We start from the raw sequence: 25,723 nt of genomic DNA, 5'->3' as shown, positions 1-25,723 counted from the left end.
AATGCTTGTCCTGCGGGGAACAAACCCGCGACACGTCGCGCTCAGTGGGTAACCTCAACCACTCGGCTATCCGTGCAATCGAATTATTTACCAGACATACTTAATTATCACAAACAATATACAAGAAGTATACCAGTCTCTATTAACCGGCGGTGAACATCTTCATGGCATTAACTTCATCATATCAGTTGAAACAGTATTGATATCTGTACAAGTGTTATCAAGTGCCAGTCACTGAAGCATTGTCTCCAAATACCTTTGATGTTCGCCGCAGACACTCGGAGATAACAAGTTGTAACAGAGCGGGCGGGGTCGGGGTACGTGCGTAGTGTGGAAGTATGGTTATATTGAGAAGTATGTAATGTTGTATCTCTTCGTTGTAAAAGCAATATTCCTATACTACATTGCATTTGAATGTGTGGGTAATCAGGTGGTCAAATTTAAACAGCCCCAATCTCACTAAGGAGAAGATGGGATTGGCATGTGATGTTAATTAGATAGCAGAAATAGGATGGATGCGATGAGCAAAAGACAGAGGAACAGGGTATAAACCAAGGGAAGCCAAGGGAATGCCCTATAAGTGTCATAATGGAAAGAGAAACAAGTTACAATTGCGGACCCTGTCTGAATCCATTATGTGCCATGATTATTCCCGCTTTTTCGTCGGCAACACTAGGTATCACAAATCGTAAAAGTAGCTCTTTGGTTGTAAGAAGTCGTAATTTTTAATCATTAAAATTGGTTCAGCGTTTGTGCTATGAAGGTTTGACTAACAAACAGTCAATCAGAATTACTTTTGCTTTTATAATGTTAGTTTTGCTGAATGGAAAAAAATGAAAAAAAACGAAATATAACCTACTAGCTGTTGCCCACGACTTCGTCCCCGTGGGTAAAAGATATAAGTTATGATTTATACTCGCCCTGTTTTTTTCACATTTGCCATTGTATCTTCGCTCCTATTAGTCGCAGCGTGATGGTTTATAGCCTAAAGCCTTCCTCGATGAATGGTCTATTCAACACAAAAATAATTTTTCAATTTGGACCAGTAGTTCCTGAGATTAGCGCGTTCAAACAAACAAACAAACACTTCAGCTTTATATATTACGACGATAGATTATGTTACAAAAGAACGACCATATCAAATACACCTTCTATCATAGAACAGTCTAGCTTCCTCGGTATTCCATTGATATCATATGCCATCGATACAAAAAGGAATCCTAAATAATTTCCGCGCCACGCCACGCCGCCGGCAGGTCGTAAAGGCCCGCATGCCGGAAAACGTCAGCGCATCGTGCGGCAGACGACAGGTTGTTCCTGAGTGCGCTGCCAACTACCGCAGTTCAGGGTTAACTGAGTACAACACCGAGTAATAGTTTAAAAATGATTTTTTTTTTGTAATTTTACTTTGTTAGTAGTTTGAAGTTTGAAGTTTGAATTCAGGAGGGGAAAAAGCGAAATAAGGTCACCGGTGAGGGAATTTGTGTCACGTATTGAGATAAAAACGTGTTTTCAGGTTTAATTACAAATTTAAATGTAATTTCGTTATGATGTCCGTCGCATTAAGTTCCTTGCCAGTTATTCCTCATATAACGAGAGAAATCATCTGGCTTATTAAATGATTACATTTAAAACAAGCATTTCTGAAGCAACCTTTTATTTACGCTCGTAAGTTAAGCAATAAATTAGTTAAACAAATCAAGCTACAGCTTAAAACATTCAACCAATCCCAGTGTAATAACCTAGATTTTGTTTTAACCGTTTAAGAAGCAATCGCGGGGTCGTTTCGACCCGTCACCCCCGTCACACCTTCGTCACTTAGCAATCTAAGCACGGGTTATTAATCTACCTGAAAACTTGGATTACGACCGATAGGTAATTACTTGCTGAAGAAATTCGCGTTACAACGACTATGAATAAAATTTGTATAAGTTTTGGGAGTCGCGGAGGCGTAGGTTTTGAGGACGCGAATTTTGGTCGGATTATTTTCATGTTTCTATCTGACTAGCTTTCTAGCCTGAATAAATTTAATTGCTATACCGTGACGTGATAAAAAATAAATGAAATTATACGTGTATCTAGTTATAATATGTGGAAAACGTAGAAATAAAAATTGAGTGCTAACGTAGGTGACTTAAAATGTTATTATTTAGCGAGGGTTTCTATTTTAAAAATGTTCTTTATTAGTTTAAGTTTTACTACGTTTATATTTTAACACATTCAACTACCTATATTTAAATTTTGTTGTGTAACGAAACAAAACATTTATTTATTTATTTTACGTATTTTTGAAAAAGCCCGTGGAATTTTGAACGTGGCTTAAACCCAAAAAATGCCTTTTTTAAGTAAAGCCTCTGTTTTCTTTACACTTTTAATTAATTTATGAGTATTTCTCATGATAAAACCGCGTTACAATCTAGGCAAATTGAGCCAAGCTTTCAAATTAAACTGTTCAACACCTGTGCCTAATGACAGCTTGTCAAGTACGGTCGTTTAGACCACTCGCGGCGAGCGACGGTTAATTTTCTCTTCGAATTTCTAAGGGTATTCATCATTAATAGTTTTCAGCTTTTTAGAATAACTTTACCTATAAATATGTGTTACATACACATAGCGTTTTTGAATAAACTATTGAAGAAGCTTGTGTCGACCTGTAAAGCTAAAAAAATAATAATTATAAGCTTTATAATAATATAATTACAAAAAAAAAATGCCAAAATATTTCTCTAACAGTGTATTTGTAAACTGGAATTTGTTTTTACCTTAAGTAGTCCCCAATTTCTGCAGACCCTTCTACCTTCATTATGGTTTAAAAAAATCAAATCCACGTCAAAGACAATATGCTCCTTAACTTTTACCCACTAAAGATCTCAATTAAGAGCATTTTTAAAAAACTTGAGGTCCAGTATCATACTTAAATCAAAGCAATCGAATGTAGTTGACATAAAGTCCATTGTTTAATGACCATCAATTTTTGTGTCACAAACATCCATGTTAACTGGTGTACGAAGCTATTGTGGTATTGGCAGCGTCTGATTGGCTGCGTGCCAGTGTCTGGCAACCTACCACTATCTCTTAAACACTATCGTGGTTGTGGAAGTAAGATAGCGCATTATACAGGGTATAGCGGCATCTCTATCCCACGGCTGCAGAAGTTGAACTTCAAGTGGTTTAATGGTAGGTGCTCAGTACGGTAGTCACAACGATTCCCAGGCTTCCATACCTCACCATACCTTCGAGATGCCGTGGCTTTGCTTCATTCTTGAAACTTGGATTAAGGATGGGGATGTAGCGAGTTGGATTTCCTAAGTTTTTATACACACACTTTTGGATTTTTATACACTCACTCACTCGTGGTTGGATCTTTGTAACTCAATTTTGAGGCACCTCCCGATAAGCTAGCAGGCTAAAATTTTCAGTGTAGCTTCAAACCCGATGACAATACTATTTATTAAGTCTTTTTTAACCCAAGAAAATATAGTCCTTCTCGGCTCTAGGCAAAACTAAGAAATATGCTGTCTTCGGTCTTCTTTCCCTTTTGCCGCACTTCAAACAATAACTTTTTTTAACCGTTTTTTTCGGAATTGTTTTGACAGCGATTTACCCCCTATTGCTGTTCCATTGCCAGTTACGGAATACCTATACCGGTAACTATACGGTATTAGCATGTACCTAGTTGTGTGACATGTTATAATAAACATTAATCTCTATTAGTCTGGGTAATTGATAAACGCGGTGCTACAATGGCGCGTTTCATGTTGAGTTACTATTGTTCACTAATTACACGTTTTTGTTATTGATTAGTTGAGTGCGGTGTTGTATTTCGCGCCCAATTTTGATTGAAATATTAGTCGTGTTTATTAGTAGGTACATTTACTGCTAAATATCTAAGCACACTTTAGTTTAATATTACAGTAAAGTAGATACTATTACCTCACTATTACTGTGCTAATATCAAATAAAATCAGGCGAGTTTGAGGTGGATTCGTGGCTATGAGGGAACTGTAAAAACGGACAAAAGATAAAACCATATACCTATCAAATTTGTGACCGTGCCAATCGCTGCTTAGCCTCGATATTTTAAGTTTTATAGCAACAAAAGCACTTTTGTTCTTTTGCCTTTTGGCACTTTTTTTCATGTTTGGTACGAAACCCCTTATAATTGAATTCTAACACTAAGAATTAAAAATGTTAACTACAGTTCAATAAATTTTTTGACCTGAAACTTACACGTAGAACATTTTATTCGACTGTCACATTCAATTTAGATTCCCTTTCAAATAAATCTTTAAAAACATCTTCAGAACAATATTTGGCAATAAAGATAAAAAGTAAGGTCACTCGGTGTCCGTTAAAGTGCCACAGTATATTTATGTCACCAATAATACCACGTTATTTGGTACTTTTTCTACCAATTTGGAAGATACGGACACTAACGAGGCAGTATAAATTATTTATGTGGATTTTGTGGTACTCTCTTTATTGTGATTGAAGAGGGTTTTCAGATTACAAACATGGATTTTGGAAACATAGGTTTTATGACCATAATCTGTTCTTTGGATTCAATCTGAAATGGTAGGTATAATCATCTTGAGGAATTTAACGTTTTTCTTGAAACCTTATCTGAAATTTTAAAGATTGCTTAATGTTTGCTAAAGTTTTAAAACATTTCTTACAAGTGACTGTGTTAATACTTGAGAGCTCATCTGATTTACTATTAAATTTCCGAGTATTTCTACATTTTTTTTAAGTATATTGTTTTTATAAAAACCCTCTTTCCTCACTCACCTGCTCTCAAAGGCAGAGTCTAAGAAAATAGAATATATTTTAAATTACCACACTCATTAAAAAAATAATTGATATCCGTCATAAAATTCCACAATTGATTGCACAATACAATGATGATGCATTCTGTACCATCTGTATTATTGTAAAAAACAAAAACATAAGGAAACAAAAGCTAGGAAGTAAAGACATGTATATTGTTTATTGTAAAGGTACGCGCACATGTGCGGGCGAGCGGTAACAGTGTGGCATGAACATCGCGAACATCCCTACTAATATTATAAATGCGAAAGTAACTCTGTCTGTCTGCCTGTCTGTTACGATTTCACGTCTAAACCACTGAACTGATTTTAATGAAATTTGGTACAGATATAGAGTTGACCTTGAGAAAGAACATAGGATAGTTTTTATCCCGGACTTTTGAAGAGTTCTCTTGGAAACGCGATATAACGGATGTCGACGCGGGTGAAGCCGCGGGCGAATAGCTAGTTCTGTATAGTTAGTATTGGCGAACTTTTAGCGCATCTTAAAGTGATGTAGCTTCTGTTGTCATTTGCGCCTTCTTACTTCCTCAACTGCGTTAGTGTGACTCCAAGTATTGGTGGTAGAGCATAAAGCTATAAACAAAAAAGCGCTTTTGTAAAATTCCTGATACAATAAATTTTAACAAACCACTTTTACTGGAATGGACTGGAAAAAATACTTGTGTAGTGAAAAAAATATTTAACTATTTTAAACTCTTAACTCATATAATGAAAAAAATTATACCTACAATTAGTTGGTATACAGTTTGTTAATATAATATTAAACTTACGATCACCTGCTTAATATAGTGAACATAGAGGCTACTTATAAGTCAATAAGTCATAATTATATCATAATGATGTCGACCTGAATGACATCAATAAAACGAGTACTAAGATAATAATGTAATAAATAATTTTATTTTAATTCCTCACACTTAAAACTATCGGTATATTCAGTCTTCATATCCTGATTTCTCTTAAATAAGGAAACCGAATACTCTTTCAAATTATTTTCTATATAAAATACTGTTTATTTACTATAATAACCTCAATTTCCTTTACACATTAAAGCCTTATACGTGACTATACAATGAGAAACCACGATTCCCTTAAGTTCGCTAACATTCCTTCCCAATACCCCAAACGGCCTACTAGTACATCTTACAGTAGAACTGTGACAGCTGTGGGAGCGAGAAAGCGCACTCAGTGTAGAGCGCCATCCCGCTTCCACAAGTACAATATTCTCAACTTACTGTGCAACGGTTTTCCCCGCGTGAATACGTAGGTCTCGTTCCCGGTGCCTTTATATTATTAGGGGCGGATATGGGTCCAACATATCACTATCGTAATAAATGTCAGGATTACTTAATATGGTAGTTAAGTGTTCTTAAATTTTCCAATTTTTCACACATATTTCTATGTTTTTTCCTTTTATAAGAACCTTTTCTTGATAATAACAAATAAAACAAAAAAAGAATTAGCGAAATCGGTCCAGCCGTTCACGCGTGATGCCGTGACCAAGTGAAATAGGGATTCATTTTTGTACTTACAGATTTAGAAGGCGGTTCATATAGTGTGTACGTACCCTAACATCCACCACACTGCGTAGTGACTTCCATACCATAACCGCACTTATAAATTATGCAGTAATGTTATGTACGCATATTCAAACGCCATGAATATTGATGATTTTGTTTTTTTTTGCAGGTTTCGCTGTGATCTGCGTTGATGTAAGTGTTACATACTTATGGTAATTGTTTATGGGAAGACAGGAAGACAGGTGTGAGGTATTTGCAAGAATGTTTAGTTGTTTTTGTAAATGATATAATTTTTTTTTAGTACGATGAGGACCTTAATATGTATAACATTGCAATAGAAATACCTTTTCGACTAGTAATGTTACTTTGACTTGCTTGACAAGCACTACAGGCCCAAATATGGGTGAAGAATTATACACTATATTTTTGTTCGTTAATTTATTTTAAATTAGTTTATTCTCATGTTGGAAAGCAAAGAAATATGTATGTATTGTAGTGTACAGAGTAAAATTTTATAAACTAATGAACTAAGATACTTTTCGGTATTGTTTTTTGTATCGGACAAGCATTTGTTCGATTCATAATTAATACTAATTCTTAGTCTGTTTTTTTCTGGAAGTGACGTAAATGTTTGTGAACCCCTGCAGAAAAAACTAATTCAAGTAGGACTTTTTTCTCTTAATTGACAACTTCTTACTCGGATTTATTTTTCTCTTTTCTTTCTCGATCACCATGGTAGGTGATCATAATAACGGACTTAGTCAATATTTTCATCACGATAACAATATTATTTTAAATACACCTATTCACATATAAGTTAAAACCTTGTTCTAACAATGGGAGATGAAACAAGCTCCTATTACCGCTTATTCCTCCATTTGTTTAAACAATACGTGACCTTAGTGTATGACATTGGCAATCTGTCATACAGTATGTCATAATGGTTAGAGGCCAAGTATTTGTTGCCATACACGAAAAATATTTGCATATTTTTTTCGGTTGTTAACACTCTGTTTGTTTGTTTTGGTTAGTCTTTGTTGAGTAATGAGAGAATATTGTTATTTGAGGTTTCTTTTGAATTTAAATAGTAAATAGACTTTTATTTTTATTTCGAACCAATATTTTTGAAATAGAATCCTATCCATGTTTTTTTTTCATTATTGTTTTCTTCCCATATGGCACTCATTAGGTAATAATAAATTCTATTATATAATTCACAAGCAATAGATAACATTAATTAAATTATTACTAGCAATTATTAAATTGCATTGCAAATAGTAAATAATGTAATTAATTCCTCAACAATGTATTAATTGTCATTTAATTGCTGTAATTTATATAATATAATTACTGAGACGCTAATATAGCACGTTTTATTGAAGAAATAAAATTGTTATTTTCTGAACATCTTAGAATTTCTATGTCTAGTTAAAAAAAGAATTTGGTGAAGTGTGACCGCCCTCTACACACCATAGTTCATTATGTATTAAAAAAGACTTACAGACACAAAATCGCTATGTACAAGCCTCCACACGTAGAGAAAAAAAAAACATCGACAAAAAAATGCATCGAGATAGCATCGAAAGACGTTAGTTAATTATTGAAACAGTTCTGCCCTATTTGAGGACTCCACACCGGTGCAGAACAAATTGATTCATCAACTCTTGCTCTAAGTAACTAAAGGTTATTTAAAAAGCAAACCAATTACCGAACCTAACCTTAGCCTATCTTGACAAAATAAATTTGTTTTTTTTTTAAGTAGCAATTTTTGAACGTCCAATTCATTTAACATAGAGAGCTCCCTGTATCGCCCACCCTTCACCGCTTTTTAATGCTTTGTCTGTGAAGAAGAAACGTCAACATACTCCACGGCATACCACTGTCACTTTTCATAGCACGCCGTATAAACTAAAGTCTTTCAGCCCTAAAAGTGACACAGAACAAAATGAACTCGAATCAAATCTATACCCAAACAACGTAGCAATCAAACCTTCTTTGATGGCTGAACACAACTCAATACAATCTCCATATAAGGTAAACTAAACAAGTTAATCAGTACCTTGACCGATGAAGAAGACTCGCTAACCTTAACATCAATAGTATGTTCATAAAATGTTCATACAAATTGTCCACACAGCCGTATTGTAGCTGTATCGGGTATCGCCTGTCATTTCATTAAATCACTTCATTATGTTGGTACGTCGTACGTCGTTTGTGTATTTGTAATTAAGACTGAAATACTTAAGCAGTGGCAGATGATAGTGATTTTGGTAAATGTTCTATTTACTGTACCTATATTGATAAAGGTCTATCATGTAATAAGATCTAGACAATATTTTGTTTTTGGTGGAGCTTGTCGCTAAGCTGTAACTGCATACATGAATCGATCACAGCTTAAGCTACGCTTGACGCGGTAGGCCCGTAGATGGCTGACTATCTTTGTCATGACGAGTTCCTCCGTGTTTCGGAAGGCACGTTAAATTGTGCGTCCCGGCTGTTATTCATACATCTTTATCAGTCGCTACAAGGTAGTCAGAAGCTTGAAAGTCTGTCAACCAGTCTAACTAAGGGGTGTCGTGTTGCCCAGGTAACTGGGTTGTGGAGGTCAGAAAGACAGTCGCTCCTTGTAAAACACTGGTACTTATCTGAATCCAGCTAGACTGGGAGCCGACCCCAACATAGTTTGGAAAAGTCAGCCATTCAATTTAGTTTACCGGACCTTTAAATTTTAATCTTTTGCGTCCACCGTTCCGGCAGTTTTACCTATAAAATGACTACGAAACTATTCGATCTTGAGCAACTTTAAATCAAATCTTTTCCATCGATGTTATCTCAACAATAATCAGTAATAATCAGTCTTCCTCATTTACAACTCGTAACATTAGTATATACCCAGAAACGAATTACCTTACTGTGCAACTAGAGTCATTATTTTAACGTATTAAAAATGCCTGAATAACGGCCTATTTGAAATAAAAAATTATAATTTTGATTTTTTGGAATTTACCTATCAATACTCTATTAAAAACTATTAAAACATACTAACAAGAAAGTAAACAGACAAACACAACATCGACTAAAACGTTCCAATTCAAAAGCACTCAATCAATGATTATCATCATATCGTCACGTTACATAAAGGTCACATTTGTGTGTTGACCTCTACCGGTGTCATTGACCTTTCTGTCGGCTATGACCTTAATCTTTCCAAGTGTCGTCTATTTTTAAAGAAACCAATTTTTGTCTAATTAGTCTTCGTGAGGTTGTGTAGAGGTTTGGAGATTATCAGAGTTTATTATTGAGTTTCTTTATTAAGGTTTTATTGTAGTTGCAAATTAAATATCTGATCCAATTTTGAGGTACTTGTGGTTTTTATAAATTGGATTAATAATAACCAAGGATTATAGGTGTATACATGTAATCGTGGATAGCAGTAATTCTATATAATGATATCCAGGAAAAACCACTCAATAACGAGTTTAAACCGATTCCTGGCATTAGTTCACGAATCAAATACAAATAGCTACTTACCCAAAACAACAACCTCTAAAACTAAATAGGGCAATTAGTATAAGGATTCTCAGTCCATTGCTTCTAAATCTCCCTAATTATGAGATTACCAACCTAAATCAGACACAAACCGTTCCTAATCTGGAACATTTACAAACCGCCCACGTTTCCACCGTAAACAGCTCCCTCAAAGACCCCAAGTCATGCGATCCACAACCAGCCATCTTCCCAACCCCCCGATTTCTATAAAAAGTTATATTTCAACCCCTGTCAGCTCTCCGTCACCGAAAATAGATTGAATGCGTATGACGTCATCGCAATCAAACATCATAACATTCATGAGATAATGGTTATAAACGAGCCAGCATCGGAAACTCACCTATCTGATAACCGAACAATTTACGACCAAGCAAAAAGGAACTTTACGCGACCGTAATAAAGTTGAGATAAAGAAGCGTTAATGTGATGGTCAGTGCATTATGGGAGCTCGTTTACAGGTGAAGGAAATTGAACTCTATTTATCATGGGATAAAGGTTTTATTGCGGAAGTGTTATCTTGAAGGTGCTGGTTGGTGAGGATGGGTGCGTTTTTCTAAGTCACGTTTGGAGTTAATATAATTGTTTTTTATGAAGATGATCAGCGCTTTACATAAGGTCGTGCAACACGATGAGATCGATATGTCACGGACAATTAATTGCATCCTTAATTAATGTTTACTTTGTTAAGTAAACGGATTCTGGGATTATGTAACCGTGTATTAATTACATGGAATTAACATTAATACGCTATATTTATGGCTCGCTTTTGTGCCCTCAAGGCAAATGACGTGGAAATCTTAATATTATTTAATTTTATTTCACTGGACTTTAAAACATTGCGTTTATATTTCAACGAAAATCTTTATGTATGGGTATCGCTCATACTTTATGCAACTCTAATTCTGGTAATTTAAGTTGATGGATTTTCCATATTCAAGTGGAGGTATAATTAGTATTATTTTAGCGCGCATCAATAAAAGTAGGCTTCATTGCTAGTCAGAGTTTAAAAAACATTAGTCCTAGGATGCCCGCGCCAAACGCAATCAATGTCGCGAAAAAGTGGCAAACTCATATTTTGTAAAAAAAACAGTTGGTTGCTGTCTTGCCCTGGCTGAGAAAAAGAGAGTAATCCAATATATATAATATTATATTCAGATATTACATTAAAACTCCAATAATGTGTCTTCAATAAAACAAAAACTCCAAACTAAACTGATTCAAATACCATCGAACATTTTAGGATTTACGATTTCTTACTAAATAATGCAACAGTTCAAGCGTATTTATCGGGAGTGCCCGACTAGTTTCAAACCCAACCGGAGTCCTTAATCATGAGCTGACACGACGGGGTCGCGAGTCGAACAAACGAAGTTTATTAAACAAAAAGTCTTAATAACTCCAATACAATTTAATTGTTAGTTATAAAGACCTTGATTACATCATTTATTCTATGGTGTCGATATTTCTTCCGCGTTAAGTAACATTAATATTTCAAAACACATGAGCATCGACCTTTAGGATCGCACATCAAAACAGAACGGTACGGAAGCGAGTACACTACATTATAAAGTTCCTGGATACCAGCACAAGCGAAACTCGACCTTATTGGTAGAAAATAGAGCAGGTTTACTATTGTACAGGATCTCTTAATGAGTACTTTTTTTTTAATTCCTACCAAAATTTCGTTTCGTCCTGACTTTAATTAAAACGTTGAGAATTAAGGTGTTTTTACAAGATTCGTAGTTTAAAAGGTTATATTTTCGGGTTAGGTTATGTTTCAGTTTTAATTTAAATTTACTTTTAAGTTTCATAGAGTCTTATTTTGAAACCTTATTAGATTTTATTGAGTTTTCCCGTAAATTAATTTACCTGTCTCAATTTTACTTAACTTTCAAAGTTTTGATTAATAACTATTTTAATATAAATTTTCTGTTTCGAAACGATCAATTAATGTGGCGAGTTTCAGAATATTTATTAGGGAAACTTATTAATTAGTATTTAGTTGGAAAAAATAGAGTGTTTTAATGAAATAACCTAATAATAAAACAAGATTTTTGTCATTAAAACGGTGAAATAACAAATAACAATTTTATTACCATTCCCGTGCCATAAAATGCAAAAACTAATTTCGGAAACGATTCCAGTTCATTGCCCCCACACAAACAAGTCATTTGCAAACAATTATAAATCATGATCGTTTAAATCTCACACCAAACTAGTTTATTTAAAGGTTACAGACCTATCGATGTGTTTGTATTATTATTGATCGACACACGAAGATACACAAACGATTTTTAAACGACTTTTTTATTTTTAACACAACGCCATCTAGTGTCGCACTAAACAAAGCTTGTATTTTGAGTACTAGGCTACTGACAGACAATATTTTTTTTTCTTAATATAAATATTTAAGATAAATTACACCCAGACACAGAACAAAAGATCGTACTCATCAAACAAACATTTGTCCAGGTGGGAATCGAAGCCAAGACCTCCTCTGTACAGCAGACAGAAAAATTAACCCTAGACCAACAGGGCAGTCCAAATACTCATTCTATTCTATAGACATTACATGGCAAAGGACTTTACATTCATTCACCTGAATAACCTAGATATGAAACGAGATTGTTTGAATGTTTCAAATGCTTTTATGACGAGGGGATCCAACGTTTCCCAAAGTTCGCGAGCCTATAGACAAGTCCCATTATCCCGAGCACTAACGCTGGTGCTCAAATGTATTGAACTGACATGTCAAAGCCACGTCACTTGTCAAAAAAGTATGTCTGAATGTAATATAAGTTTTCCACTATATCGGCATTGGAAGTTTTGTATTCGGCTTGTATACTAATGCATTAAAACAATGTTTTACTATTCGGCTGTTTCTTTCTACAGACAAAAGTAATTTCAGAGGGTGTTTTTTATGCCGCGTCTAAAACTACTATTGTTATTATAGTTCAAATTTGAAAAAAATCATAGTCATCGGCCTAATCTTTTCCCAACTATGTTGGGGTCGGCTACCAGTCCAATCGGTTTCAGCTAAGTACCAGTATGTCACAAGGAGCGACTGCCTATCTGACCTCCTCAACCCAGTTACCTGGGCAACACGATACCCCTTGGTTAGACTGGCTGTCAGACTTTTCAAGCTTCTGACTACCTGTTACGACTGTCAAAGATGTAGGAAAAACAGCCGGGACCCACAATTTAACGTGCCTTCCGAAACACGGAGGAGCTCGTTATGACAAAGATGGTCACCCATCTACGGACCAACCATAGCTTAACCTGTGATCGAATCACTTATGCGGTTATAGCTTAGCCACGAGCTCCTCCTTGAAAAAAATCATAGTATGTGTAATAATATAAGACTATAAGAGACTACATTTTTAATAGTAAAGTTCTCTTAATTAATATCAGCCTATTTACGTTTCTAACGATGTTTTTATTCGACTTTAATCAGTAGCTAGAATAATAATTAAAAGAATTTTGACTTTGATGAAGTCACATTAGTACTTCTCCTGGGTTAGGTTAGAACCTACATCTAGTGTATTCCAGCCAACGACAATCTATGTAACTACAGAGTCATAACGACATCGACTTGTGTGAAAATAACAAAATAATTCCTAACAATACATCGTATTCGATCAGCTAATATCTATCTAAGGCACAACCGGTCAGAAATATCAGTGGTCAGTCTTATTAGATCCAAAAAGATTGATCAGGGTCTTTGACATTTCCTAAAAAGGATTCGACTATAAAACAAGCAAACATAGTCTAAGGAATCAGAACATTAATATGGGTTTTTTTTTTGTAGAAACCTTGGTTTGTTAATGAAAATTAAATAATGCACGATTGCGTATAAATCTATTCCGAAACCAGCCGAGTTATGTGATCTATCTAATATTCAAAAGATTAGAACAAAAAATTTGCTTAATCATTTTCGAACATCCATACATTTCTCAATACGTAAAAAATATAGATAATTTCCATCCAGATACAGAACAAATCGTGCTCATCACACAAACATCTATCCTGGTTTAGAATCGAACTCACGACCTCCGATATAGCAGTCAGGCCTACTAACCACGACACCAACATACCAGTCATCACAATTATTATCACGACGAGGATACGAAATGATTGTTTTTCTTGAAAACCGGTTCTTGTCATTCCTTGCGATTAGGGCCATATTATTGTTGCGTTCGTGCAAAACTGCGCATGTCTCGATCATTATAGACGACACGAGAACAGATCCAACCAAAGAAATTGAATTAACTTTAATTGGATAATTGGATGATTATAATGAAAACAATGAGTTACTTTGTACTTATAGTATGGAAAAGTTATTGTATTGTATTTCTTCTTAATGCTTAATCGAGAGGGGAACGGGTGTATTTCAATAATAATAGTGTCAAAACATTTTAAAAATGAGAAAACCAATAAATAGATGTGATGATAATGTTTTGGAAAAATAAAAAGCCACCACTTTTATAACAAACACATTTTGCGTCTTATATATTTTGCACGTGCGTGGTCGATATTAATTAAAAGATGAGCTTCAAATACCGGCATTAAATAATTCACAGAAAGTAGTTGTTTGTATCGGGATCGAACCAGCACCCTCATGCAGAGAAATCTCTACTCAGAACAGCAAGACCAAAACGACGATTAATTGGATCTTACGTAAGACGCAATTGAATCCAGTACAAAAATCTTACGCAGTATAGCTTTAAGTACCTTACTGCAATTGGTCCTTACCGTACTGCAATTTATAGACAAAACGAAAACAAATCTTGCCTTAAATTATATACTTAAACCAATATTTTACCGTACGTTTATCATTTTACACAGCAAAAAAACTTTAAGAAGCTACGACAAACTTAGTCTTACCATATGATCACGTCACATATTACAAACATGATATCCATTGTGTAAAAGGTTTACCTGCAACCCTCTGACCTCAAGATAATGGGTGTCTATCGTCACAACAATTAATTCTTATGTAACGTAATAACTGGGACCTTGATAAAGGTGTATTGTCAACTGTTCAAGAAGGGAACTATTATAATTATGTTCGCCTAATGTAGACGCTCTAGGTCATGTAGTTTAATGTGGTTTTTTATTGCTTTGAGTATTGCATACGACTGAACAACTGATTGAATGAAAAATTCTGCTGAACAGGAAAATGTCGTTTCTGAGTCACGAATAATAAAACTATAATAGACGAAGTGTCATGATTTTAAATCTTTTTTTTTGTTTTTGTTGTTAGTCTGGTAAAATAAATATATAATTTGTGGTATACAGCCTGGTGATAGACGGATGGACAGACCACGGAACGTTAGTAATAGGGATCAGCTTTTTCCCTTTAGGTACGAAGCGTTAAAAACGTCAGTACTCAACCGTAAATTGGTGATATAAGATCATGCTTGTTGATAATCTGTCTTACGACTCTGTACTTCAAATACGGGGTTTTAAAATAATATCCTGATTGAAATTGATTTTCGGCCACAGCGTCCAATGTCGCGATACACCGGGCAGCTGCAAGATGTATTACAGTTCATAAGAGAGTGCCATAACACAAGTGCACTCTCTGATCTCATACAGCCCAAAGGGACGTCAATCTGCCACAACGGAGAAGAGATCAAGCTAAACATTAAACGTGCCTTCCGAAACACTTAATGTGTGGCATTTGTCATATTTATTTATATATTGTTTTTTTTTCATTATTTATTTCTATAATGAATTTAAAAAAAAATGAATACGACACAGATGATCGCAAGACCCGCAACAATTTTTTGAATGTATAAAATCGATGCGGGCCTTGGGATCGAACTCAAGACATTAGACTTGGCCCTCTGCCCTCTTACTGGCTATCACAGCTTTACCAGATTACTATGTACGTATATAATTCAATTATGCTAACGGAGTCAGCTGTTCAACAAAAGCGGACTGTACAGTAAGTACCAGCTGACCTCAACATGGTAATTATGAGACTATACTAACGACAGGCCTGCATTAGCATCCTTGGTCAATAGATGTTTATAATTCAGATGAGGATAATCTGCTTCATTATAAGTATATTTTATTGAATATTGTTGAGCCCTGCTAATTAATATAAGTATAGAGTCGATCTGGAATTAAAATTTTACTTGTTACAAAGTTAATCACCCCATTTATTTCCATGTTTTTAAGTAAATATACATTTAGCTTAAACATCTATGACGACAAATTAAAATGAATGAAATGAAAATCGGGGTTAAGCAACGTATAAAGCAATGTAATAAACAACAAAAAATAAGGCTTTTTCTGCTTTTTTAAACGTATACTTAATACAAACTTATACAAATGCAAGGCAAAATAGCCGTGATCGGTTCAAATAAAAAATAATGAATCACACCTATATAAGACAAATTAACTATCTTTTCACGCCCAAACCACTAAACAGTTTTTGATAGAATTTGGTTTTAAGATAGATGGCAACTAACACACACGCTTAGCTGGTTGATTACAATCATCAGATCTTTTCTAACCAGGTCAAATTAAATCATCAAACAAGCTCAAGATCGGTCGTCATTTGATTCTTCACTCACATAGTTGTCGCGACAATAAAATAACAATTAACTAATTAATGCTTAGATAACTCGGTGCAGATGTAGTTAGCCTTGATACTGCGAGCCGCATACAGATCAGAAGGGACGGAGGAAGGCGCGTGCGCATTGCGTAGGGCTGCCACGCAAGAATTAGGTTTATGAGTTTAGAATTATTTATTAGTAATTTTGTTTATTTATTTGGTGTATGAACTACCTATTAACGAACTTTAAGCTGGTGAATAGTGATCGGTGATTGTCGAAAGAATTTTATTAAAAAAAGAAACTGACTGCACAGATAGCCATGTGCCAATATGTAATGGGTTTGATCCCTATGTGTAGGATAAGCCTTTTTATGATCCACAAACGCTTTTTTTTAGACGGGGTGTCATTGTTCATGACTCGAATGTTTATGAAAACACCTTCGGTAAAACGATTAAAATCCTTATGGATTTTTTTTATGATCTTTAATGTCTTCCATCGTTTTCGGTGATGAGCTTATTTTAATAGAATAATAACAATCCAGCAGAGCAATATTTGTTATTGAGTGATAAGGAATAGACAGATGTTGGGAAGATCCTGAACCTAAAGAAACTCTAGTCTTAATATAAGATGATGTAGGAACAACAATATCTCAGGTGGTGACAAAACTCTGACTTGCAAATTCACTTGGCATGAACTGAAGGAAGTATTAAAATGAGACAATAATTATAATAAATTGATTTGTTTCTTTGTTGCAATATGCTAACGTCAATGTCAGTATTTAAATAATTCAGTCTACCTTGGACTTATACAGTAGTAGCTGTTGCTCGCGGTTTCGTCTGCCTAGATCTTGGTTATAGCATTACCTTCTTTTAACGAACTGGATATAGGTCTATGTGTTTACTAGTATCAGTTATCTCCATACCAAATATCGTAGAAATCGGTTACCCGTACTTACAAACCCACAGCGGGCTCGCGTATTAGTCGATGCTCAAATTTTCCACATATGAGAAGACCGTGCTCCATAGCACGGGGCACGGGAGTCTTTGGTCCATACCAGTGGGGTATTTATAGGGTGATATTATTTTTTTAAACCTATAACCTAATTATACACATACTATTTAGTCTATAGGGCCTATTTTGTCTATAGGGTTTAGCAGTCTTTTGTTCACAAATAGTCTACCTATTAAGATCGTTCCAGGAAGGAGTGAGAATAATTATTTATAAATATAAATAATCTTAGAGTATAACACTTAAGAGTGACAACCCTGTAACCACAAACGCGCGTAACGTTACCCGTTTAGGAAGCAAGGACTTTGCGGTTATGGTCAGAATATTTTTGTCTGTCCGTATGTTTTCAATCGATTTTTTTTGTTAAATGTCACCCATATACTATTTCAATACAGCTAAAGCAACTACACACGTGGGACTAGTTACATAAGTAGTTTACGAATCGCTAAAAATGTATGAATTTCCCATTCCCTTTTTAGTAGTTCTTCTTGACATTAATAATTATTACTTTGTTTTTTAATATAAATAAACTTTATACATATACTAGCTGACCCAGCAAACGTCGTTTTGCCGATTTTTTTTTCTAGTTGTATGTATTTTTAGAGCCACATTATAAAAAAGATAAAAACAAACAATATCGTCTAAAAAATAAAATATATTTTTTTCGTGTGGGCAACCCTTGTCACTTAGAGGTATGAAAAATAGATGTTGTTCTATTCTCAGACCTACCCAATATGTATACAAAATTTCATAAGAATCGGTCGTACCGTTTTGGAGGAGTACGGTAACTAACATCGTGATACGGGAATTTTATATATTAGATTATCGCTAGTATTTGCGTAATTATGATAATGTAATTCTTATTTCATTTATTGAACCAACAATTTGTATACCCATTGTAATGACACTAATCACCAAAAAATAGCATAAAATTATTTCAAATTATTAAAGTCACTCAACCCTAATAATACGACAATATTGATGCAAGTTGCCCTTGCGCAGTTTTCACAATTGCCCGCTTGGGAGCGCACGCGCAGGTCGCCGTGCAAACAGCAGTCGCGAAGGCTCGCTTGGGTAACATCCGTTGGATGTGTGTGTTTGACAAATATTTCGTTGACGTTTAGTGCAATGTTGTGTAAGAAGATGACATGGTATGAATGTCAAAAATAGTGAGGGGACATTTTGCGATTTACATTCCTTTTATAGGAGTTATGGATAAACGTGAAGTCTGTTAAGAACTGTTTAGTAAGTTTTAAAATTATGTTTTTTTTTTAATATTTGTGTATGTAATATAGGCATATAATGTAACTGTTCGACGGATTCTAGACACGAAATATCTTTCGGCGTTCAGGAGTTGATGTTGAACAAAATTTATATAATCATACAATTGGATTGACACTGTAAAAAATATTTATCTTTTGGGTAGTCATGAAAAGATTCATACAGCAACATCCAGTTAGGTACAGTTGTCTACAATTTAAATGAACATATTCACATATATGTTACCGTATCTATACTTTGTCTGACTTTCACACCGTATTGAACATATGCAAGCAACAAAACCGTCATATAGAAAAATGCAGACAAAATACAAAAACCAATAGGTATTAAAACTTACCACAGAAGCGACAAAGATGCAAATGTCGTCCTAACAATAATACGTTTACGCGGAAAACAAGGAATAAACATGATATAACGATAAAACCATAGACATTTTCACCTCGGCCAAACCGACGCCACGTCAATGGGAAAAAAATCTTTATTGTTTCCGCGATAGCTCTGATTTCAGAAATCTCTTTTCACTACGCCATTGTTCCCGCCTTTTTATAGATACGACCATTCACAAGGATTCCACCGATCCTTTTGTTTTCCGATTCAATGGCGATGTGTTTTTTTCAACGTATTTTTTTCTTTTCTGTCCGCCGATGATGTTCCATTCTGAATTTGAAATTTCGAATGCACCGACTGTGAGAATTTTATATTTGAGCTTTGAGTGCTTTGGTGGTGTGGGATGTTTTTAATAATGGGACATAGAAAAATAACGAAATGTTGATGTAATCAAATTGAAAATCAAGTGTAATGCATTATAAGACTGTTTACGATTACGATCTATTCAAGACTTTATTGCGACCAGAACATATTTCGATGCACTCAGAAGCTTTTGACATGCTTATAATTTAAAACAGAAACTGCTAGCAATATAATCTTACGAACCCTAAATATAAAAATGCTGTTTATTGATGGTGGTAACTCAGTTGCTGATGTCTTATTCCTGGTGTAGCTTACCTTTGCTTTTTGTCTCCCACATGCGGACAAACCGAGCTATGGGTATACTAGCTGTTGCCCGCGACTTCGTCCGCGTGGTTAGAAGATATAAGTAAGGAATTTTTGAACGGAAGCCCTCGAAGTTGAATATTTGTCTCCGTTTTTGCCACATTTTCCATTGAATCAAGAATTTTTCAATTTGGACCAGTATCTCCTGAGATTAGCGCGTTCAAACAAATAAACTCTTCAGCTTTATATATTAGTATAGAATATAGATTTGTTGGTTATGACAGTTGATTCTAGTTAGGATTTGCTATGATGAGCGGGAGGCGCAGGTTGGTCCCATAAAAAAAGTAAAATCATCAATTTATTCAGGTACTTCATTAAAAAAATCAAACAGAATGCTTCAAACCTTAAATAAAATCTAATAAAATATACATTTGAATGTCATATTTAAAATCCTGAATTTCGTTAACCCGCCATTTAAAATTCATATTTACACCCCTCGACTAACCATATAACAATTGGCGAAGCAAATTGTTCGTGAAATTTCAATTTTACGAATTCATACCGAGTGCTGGCAAACAGCCAGCTGCTATTGTTTTCTTTTAAATAATCTAATTCGCGTTCCACACCAAATACGAAAAACGACCACTCTTCACTCTTTAAAAAACGAACGCTTACCAAAGAGTACAGACGTACTAATTCAACGTTAAATATAAAATCCAAAATGGCCGCGAAAGGACGGACGAATGTATAAAAAAGGCTGCTTTTAAAAAATTGCATCAGATTCTGAATTTCAGCGGACGAAGCGCAGCGATGACAAGGAAACTTTTAAATTTGAAATTCCATTCGCGTTGTGCGACTGAAAATAACTCATCAAAGAAGAGTTGCAGAATGGAAAAACTTAATCACACTAGCTAGACTCGCAAGCGAGCTTTATTTTTTAAATGTTGGTACCGCTGAATTTTAAATTTGTGCGGTGTTAGCGTCGCTAAATATAAACCAAGCAATACTATTTTTCAAGTATTATTTTTGAACGAGCAACTTTTGAAGAATACTTTTAGGTATTTTTTAAAACTTTCATGTTACACATAGGCATATCTACATAAGGGAAAAACAGAGCAAAAAGAAATAAACCTTTCAGTCTAGTAACCCGCTCAACCAACGTTCAACCACAGACCCGCTGCGAATATTCTCAGATAATATGGAGCAAACTAGTAAAGAGATCGCGCAAAAAGGAATAGAAAGTTTTACTTTAGTTCTAAAACACGGCCTCAGTATGAGATGAAAATACGATAGCTCAAACACTTTAAGAACTACTTCAAACGATCTTTAACGCTAAATTGAGGCAAAGTTTATTATCTAGCAAAACATCTAAAAGTTTAAAAGCAGAAAATAATATTGAAAAGACTTTCCTTTGTTTAAAATTTGCCAACCTTTATAGAGGTGTTCAATTTTAATACGGCAAACAACTCCGATCAAACATAGCCGCAACTACATTCCAACTTCAAAAATACGAAATTATAATTGGTGAACAGAATGGCATGCTGTCGTGTCGCGGCCAGTTCCATTTGAATACTTTCAAATTGAGAATTTTTTAACTGGCATAACACTAAAATGGCCGTACGATATTCTATTTTCATATTGACGCAACGTTGTGGAAAATGGAATGTAAAATATTATGTTCGGTCTTTTCGTTTTGATGCCTCTATATTTAAAAAATTGTTATAGTTTTAAATGTATTTTTTTATTGTTGTTGTTGCTGTTATTGAATATTATTTTAAATTGCGTTGTTTTACGGGCGTTTTCGGAATGCATAACAATAAAGCATAGCTGTTCGTTTTTCAAAAAATTGTGCTGTTGTACGCAGAGAGGATTTTTTCTGTTTTATTAAATTTTAAATCGGTTACTTTATTTTAAGTTAAAAATACGCGCTTTTACGCTTACGTACAAATTTTAGAAATGTATTTGTGCATGGCAGTGAACAAGGGTCATATCGATCAACATCACAGTTGGCAACATTGGGAGATTTGTGTGTAACTGACAACACCCTCGTCACAGCTAAACTCCAACTACAAATAAAGTTATACACAGATTTAGGATGCGATTTAAACATACATACATTTACATACGTACGGCTTTAAAATTTAATTTACAATGTTTGTTGTTGCCATGGTAACGACTGTTTGAAGCGTTATATTGTGGAGCAGAATGCGTTTTTATTAATCTGTAGTGAAAAAACAATGGAATAGATAAATCCTGGTTTAATTGGAATGCAGACTTTGAATTGATTACTCGATTTTTAAAGCGCTTTTTTGCTATTGGCTTTCGTTGTTACATTTACAAATTCGAATTCAAAAATTCGTAACTTCAAAACATGATCACTATCTATATATAGAAAATATTAGCGGTATCACAAAAAAGGTTCCACACGTAACAAACATGCCCGTCTAAAAACGTTAAACGCCAAATACAAATAACAAAAAAAAAACATTTTAAAACTTAATCCATACCCAACCCTTCCTAAATTAAAGCCAAAGCAAAGACACGAGACAGGGCAATTATTGTCAGCGCCACACTATATATCCTCCCCCCATGTCAACCCTTCTACCCTAGAGAGCCAAGTGCCTGAAATTTAATCCGGGAAAAACCCAATCGGTACATCTTGACCCGAGCCTGAGCATGCGAAGGGTTAAGAATGTAATACACTGAGCGCGAGGTTTTACTTTTTATGTGTACTGCAGTACCTACATTTTACTTAAATTGCGTTTGTATTCCATTTTTGAATTGAAATCTAGTATGCAATATCGAACTACCGTATGTACGTAAAAGAAAAAAAACGAATGTACGGAGTATTGAAAATTGAGATTGAATATTGTTTTTTTTTTTTATTGATGTTTGAGGCAGTGAACCTATGACACAGCCAGTCTGTTTTTGTTTAGTTTTAGGTTATAATGGTGTAACCATTAGTCATAACTTACGTTTCCATTGATAAAACATACATTCCTGGTACCAATACGCCATTAGGCTAGAAATGCTATTCGAAGCTCTAAATCATCATATTGCAGCAGATACAAAGGTGAACGATGATATACGAGCTTTAAGCCTGAACTAAATAACAATAATCCTAGCCTTTCTCTGGGGTCAGTTTCCAGTCTAAACGGATGCAACTAAGTACCAGTGTTGTACAAGGAGTGACTGCCTATCTGACCTCTTCAACCCAGTTATTTGGGCAACACAATACCCCTGAGCACGACAGGTTGTCAGTCTTAGTCTAGCTTCCGACTACCCGTGACCGAGCTTTGTTAATACAAGCTAGGACTCAAAATTTAACGTGCGTTACGAAACACGGAGGAACTCGTTAAGACATTCATGATCACCTATCCAGGGCCCAACCATGTCAAGTGCAGCTTAACCGGATGGATCAAGTTGTACAGTTGTAGTTTACCCACGAGCTCCTCCCTACCCTACCTAAGCTACCTAAATAACAGTAACCATTCTTTACCAACATACCAACCGAACAAAAAATCAATCATTCACTCACTTCATTCACTCACTCCGTTCTTTAATGAAAATGGATTCCAAAATCGTTTGACAATCGCAGGGTTATAATAATCACTCCCTCAGTATGATGGCCGCGCCCGCCCGCGGTCAAATGGTAATAGAAATAAATCGGTACGGATCTAACCCTTCGCATCCCGGTCACTTTGACCCTCAGGACTATACACACTTTTCAACCGAAATTGTTATACTTTGCCGCTGATCTCAATTGAATGTTTATAGGGTTAAATGGCTTTCAATGATTTTTAGGGAAGGGTATTAAGTTTTATGCCGAGTGATGTTATCTACTTTTTTGTTATGATTTACTGGTGGAAATATCTTGAACATACATATTCGTAGTCAATCGAATGAAAAGGAATATGTGCTTCAATTATTTAGTCGATTTTGACTTACATTACAATTTTCAAGAGAAAAACAATCGTAAGTAATACATGTCGAGAGGCGGATTCATTATTTTTAAGACTGGATAATTTACGCGTATTTATTTGGATCGTGAGCTACAATACCATGTTCCTAAGTCTTGCCTTCAATTTAATAAAGCTTTAAGTTAAATAAAGCAGAAAATAGTTCACAAAAACTATAACATTTTGAAATCGGTAACCATCACAGTAAAGTGGGACAAAGTACTTATTTGTCCAGCAAAGAGTAAGCTACTATCTTTTATAACCTTAAATGTGTCGTCAAAATTAATGTAACGTGACAAAATAAAATAATTTTATTTAAACCGAGGAGGCTTACGTGCCTTCTTCGGGTTAATAAACGTGCCTTAAATAAACTTACAATATTATTCTGAGGGTATCCCATTTTAGATAAGTAAGACTTGTTGGCAAGTTGTACATTAGGTAAAAAGAAAAGCATTTTGATAAAATTCAGTCAAAGAGGAATTAAAAATAAGTGAGTCGATTATCGTTTTTAAGCTGCTATTCTTGCTACAAAATCTTAATTCAAATAAAGAATCACTCCTAAATCCTAAAAAAAACACATTCAAATAAAGAATCCAATGCGTAAAAATCCATTGAGCAGTATTCCATTTTTAAATAACCCTCCAGAATAGTAGCGTTCACTACATTCACGTCCCCAAAATAAACGGAACGGTTAATTTTATGTAACTCCAAGTTTCGAGACAAGAGCTTAACTTAGAGTCGCAAAAACTTTGACGTTGACAGGCTTTCGACGGAAGTTCCCGACAATATTACAACGTTAATTTCTGGCAAGTTACATTGAGAACATTATTATCTATTGAGCAAGGAATTTAACAAGGAACCCCAAAATTTCATATGAACTCTTGGGAATAGTTTTGGGTCTAATGACGTCATCATTTGCGTGAAAGCTTTTATGCGCGTTTAATATGAGGTAGGAGTCTTTGGGCTAAAAATGTACCTTGTTGTAAAACATGCAATATTACAACGATATTTGCTATCTATTTCTTTATGTTATTAAAGAAAATAAACTTAAAAAGATTCATAAATATTTATAACCTGATTTGAATTATTTTAAGAACAAAAAAACTGTTGTCTCATTACTAACAAAATAGTATATATGTTAAATAAAACTGGTGCATAGAATTTTATATTTTCTTCATATAGAAGTTTTTGTATCTATTTAGCAGGATTTACATAAAAATACAACAATGTCACTTAAGGGTTATGCAAAGTTGACCGGGTTAACACCGTCAGTATATCATAAAGCGCTGCTTCATAAATTGAGAAAACAGAAGCATTACAGGGTTATCTAAGAATGTAAAAATATAATATTACGAACCGGCTCACCTTGATAAAAATTTTATGATATTTTTATTAAACGCCTAATTCATATTAAATTCATAATTTCATAGCTATTAAACGTACTAAATTAAATAAGATTTTTATAACTCACGGCTTTTAATTTTACCAAATAGTTTTTATTTAGAGGCTGTAAGATAAATCCTTCTTCCAAAAAAACTCGAGTTGAAAAAGTAAAAAACACCGAGTACATTTATAAACTGCCAATAAAATTCCTTTTCCAAAAAAAAAGCTTAATCATGAATCGAGAAACAAAACGCGCCAATCAAAATCGACCACAGATAAAAACAAAGCTGTCACTTTTCCCGCGCAAACAGTAATAGCAGTTGAAACATTTATCATAATGTAAAATACCATAAAAGTGGTAATAAACCGTGATAGAATCACCTCGGATCCGGCGACATGTTATAACAGCTCTGGGGAGGTGTAAATAGGCTGAACAGGCGACCGGGGCGCCATGTCACGTTAAATATTGTTCCCGTACGGCGAGACGGCCGTTATGGCGGAAAATTGCGGAAAAAAAACAACTTTGATAAGTTATGGGGTCTTCGGGTGAAGTTTTGTTTAATTTGTCTTGCAGATTTCCGTGTTTATTTTTAAAGCAGTTAAGTGTTTCTTATCGTGTTTGGGGTCATTCTGTA

General features: G+C 34.7%; 1 protein-coding gene across 6 annotated transcripts in view; it reads left to right on the top strand.

The window, feature by feature from the left end:
* The window catches only part of LOC113503782 (Ig-like and fibronectin type-III domain-containing protein 2), a 133,945-nt gene that overhangs the window by 53,973 nt on the left and 54,249 nt on the right, over positions 1-25,723 (top strand). For 4 of the 6 annotated variants that reach the window (XM_026885874.1, XM_026885873.1, XM_026885868.1 and 1 more), the window contains one exon: positions 6,519-6,541. The exons of 1 other annotated variant lie outside the window; for it this stretch is intronic. The gene's annotated coding sequence lies outside the window, so the exon portion shown is untranslated. Of the gene's footprint in view, positions 1-6,518; positions 6,542-18,263; positions 18,718-25,723 lie in introns of those variants that run through there. One more of the 6 variants, XM_026885872.1, reaches the window with a different exon arrangement.

This window comes from Trichoplusia ni, chromosome 20, assembly GCF_003590095.1.
Source record: "Trichoplusia ni isolate ovarian cell line Hi5 chromosome 20, tn1, whole genome shotgun sequence".
NCBI lineage: Eukaryota > Metazoa > Arthropoda > Insecta > Lepidoptera > Noctuidae > Trichoplusia > Trichoplusia ni.
This window is presented reverse-complemented; position numbering and strand designations above follow the sequence as displayed.